At 42.5% G+C, this 3,385-nt stretch overlaps 1 non-coding gene across 1 annotated transcript; it reads right to left on the reverse strand.

Moving 5' to 3' along the window:
• Positions 1 to 273: 273 nt before the first annotated feature.
• Positions 274 to 381, reverse strand: LOC148579795 (small nucleolar RNA R71). Its single transcript, XR_015895790.1, has one exon. It is a non-coding gene; the product is annotated as a small nucleolar RNA R71 (small nucleolar RNA).
• Between the last annotated feature and the right edge of the window lie 3,004 nt (positions 382 to 3,385).

A 3,385-nucleotide genomic window follows, 5' to 3' on the forward strand; every position in this document is an offset into this window, starting at 1 on the left:
CCTCAATTAGTTTCTCTGATGCAGCAGAACTGCAAGTTTCATGGACTTCCATCTGAAGATCCTTTTCAGTTCTTAACTGAATTCTTGCAGATATGTGATACTGTTAAGACTAATGGAGTAGATCCTGAAGTCTACAGGCTCATGCTTTTCCCTTTTGCTGTAAGAGACAGAGCTAGATTATGGTTGGATTCTCAACCCAAAGACAGCCTGAACTCTTGGGATAAGCTGGTCACGGCTTTCTTAGCCAAGTACTTTCCTCCTCAAAAGCTGAGCAAGCTTAGAGCTGATGTTCAAACCTTCAGACAGAAAGAAGGTGAATCCCTCTATGAAGCTTGGGAAAGATACAAACAGTTGACCAAAAAGTGTCCTTCTGACATGCTTTCAGAATGGACCATCCTGGATATATTCTATGATGGTTTATCTGAGCTATCAAAGATGTCACTGGACACTTCTGCAGGTGGATCCATTCACCTAAAGAAAACGCCTGCAGAAGCTCAAGAACTCATTGACATGGTTGCTAATAACCAGTTCATGTACACTTCTGAGAAGAATCCTGTGAGTAATGGGACGCCTATGAAGAAGGGAGTTCTTGAAGTTGATAATCTGAATGCCATATTGGCTCAGAATAAAATATTGACTCAGCAAGTCAATATGATCTCTCAGAGTCTGCATGGAATGCAAGCTGCATCCAACAGTACTCAAGAGGCTTCTCCTGAAGAAGAAGCCTATGATCCTGAGAACCCTGCAATAGCAGAGGTAAATTACTTAGGTGAACCTTATGGAAACACCTATAACTCAACATGGAGAAATCATCCAAATTTCTCATGGAAGGATCAAAAGCCTCAACAAGGCTTTAATAATGGTGGAAGAAACAGGTTTAGCAATGGCAAACCTTTTCCATCATCAACTCAGCAACAGACAGAGAACTCTGAACAAAATGCTTCTAATTTAGCAAATCTAGTCTCTGATCTATCTAAGGCCACTGTAAGTTTCATGAATGAAACAAGGTCTTCCATTAGAAATCTGGAAGCACAAGTGGGCCAGCTGAGTAAAAGGATCACTGAAATCCCTCCTAGTACTCTCCCAAGCAATACAGAAGAGAATCCAAAAGGAGAGTGCAAGGCCATTGACATAAGCGCCATGGCCGAACCCGTGAGGAGAGGAGAGGACGTGAATCCCAAGGAGGAAGACCTCCTGGGACGTCCAGTGATCAATAAGGAGCTTCCCTCTGAGGAACCAAAGGAATCTGAGACTCATCTAGAGACCATAGAGATTCCATTGAACCTCCTTATACCCTTCATGAGCTCTGATGAGTATTCCTCTTCTGAAGAGAATGAGGATGTTACCGAAGAGCAAACTGCCAAGTTTCTTGGTGCAATCATGAAGCTGAATGCCAAATTATTTGGCATTGATACTTGGGAAGTTGAATCTCCCTTGTTCATCAATGAACTAAGTGATCTGGATCAACTGACATTGCCTCAGAAGAGACAGGATCTTGGAAAGTTCATATTACCTTGTACCATAGGCACCATGATCTTTAAAGCTCTGTGTGACCTTGGTTCAGGTATAAACCTCATGCCCCTCTCTGTCATAGAGAAACTGGGAATCTATGGGGTGCAAGCTGCTAAAATCTCACTAGAGATGGCAGACAGCTCAAGAAGACAGGCTTATGGACAAGTAGAAGATGTATTAGTAAAGGTTGAGGGCCTTTACATACCTACTGATTTCATAGTCCTGGATACTGGAAAGGAAGAGGATGAATCCATCATCCTAGGAAGACCTTTCCTGGCCACAGCAAGAGCTGTGATTGATGTTGACAGAGGTGAAATAGTCCTTCAATGGAATGAGAACTCCCTTGTATTCAAAACTCAAGGATCTCCCTCTGCAACCATGGAGAGGAAGCTTGAAAAGCTTCTCTCAAAGCAGAGTCAACCAGAGCCCCCACAGTCAAACTCTAAGTTTGGTGTTGAGAGGCCACAACCAAACTCTAAGTTTGGTGTTGAACTCCCATATCCAAACTCTAAGTTTGGTGTTGGAGAGTCTCAACAAAGCTCTGCACATCTGTGAGGCTCCATGAGAGCCCACTGTCAAGCTATTGACATTAAAGAAGCGCTTGTTGGGAGGCAACCCAATGTTTATCTAACTTTTATTTTCATTGTTTTTCATATTTTCTTAGGTTCATGATCATGTGGAGTCACAAAATAAATAGAAAAACTGAAAACGGAATCAAAAACAGCAGAAGAAAAAATCACACCCTGGAGGAGCATCTGTTTGGCGTTCAAACGCCAGAACAGAGCATAGTTCTGGCGCTGAACGCCCAGAATGGGAGCATCCTGGCGCTGAACGCCCAGAACAAGCATGGTTCTGGCGTTCAACGCCAGAAATGGCAGCAAAGGGGCGTTGAACGCCCAAAATGGGCACCAACCTGGCGCTGAACGCCCAGAGTTGTGTGCAAGGGCATTTTACATGCCTAAATTGGTGCAGGGATGTAAATGCCTTGACACCTCAGGATCTGTGGACCCCACAGGATCATCTCAGGATCTGTGGACCCCACAGGATCCCCACCTACCTCATCATCTCTCTTTCCATTCATGATCATCCCTTCTTTTTTTTCATTTACCACTCACATCCATACACCCACTACCTTCAAAAATTCAACATCTCTCTCTCACCCAATCCCACCCATATGGCCGAATACACACTCCCATCCATCTCCTCCATATCTTCTTCCTATTCTTCTATTCTTTCTTCTTTTGCTCGAGGGCGAGCAACATTCTAAGTTTGGTGTGGTAAAAGCATAGCTTTTTTGTTTTTTCCATAACCATTGATGGCACCTAAGGCCAGAGAAACCTCTAGAAAGAGGAAAGGGAAGACAAAAGCTTCCATCAAGGGTCTATAGCTCAGTGGTAGAACATTTGACTGCAAATCAAGAGATCCCTGAGATACCTCAGGGGATTCATTTTCTCCCACACAATTATTGGAAGCAACTAAGGGTGGAACATCAGGAGCACTCCATCATCCTTCATGAAATCAGAGAAGATCTAAAAGTAATGAAGGAGGAGCAGCAAAGACAAGGAAGAGACATAGAAGAGCTCAAGGACATCACTAAGGTGGACTCATTCCTTGTTCTTACTTTCTCTGTTTTTTCGTTTTATATGTTATGTGCTTATCCATGTTTGTGTCTTCATTACATGATCATTAGTAGTTAGTAACTTTGTCTTAAAGTTATGAATGTCCTATGAATCCATCACCTCTCTTAAATAAAAACTGTTTTAATTCAAAAGAACAAGAAGTACATGAGTTTCGAATTTATCCTTGAACTTAGTTTAATTATATTGATGTGGTGACAATGCTTCTTGTTTTCTGAATGTATGCTTGAACAGTG

Source organism: Arachis ipaensis, chromosome B10, assembly GCF_059453495.1.
Source record: "Arachis ipaensis isolate K30076 ecotype BB chromosome B10, ASM5945349v1, whole genome shotgun sequence".
Lineage (NCBI taxonomy): Eukaryota > Viridiplantae > Streptophyta > Magnoliopsida > Fabales > Fabaceae > Arachis > Arachis ipaensis.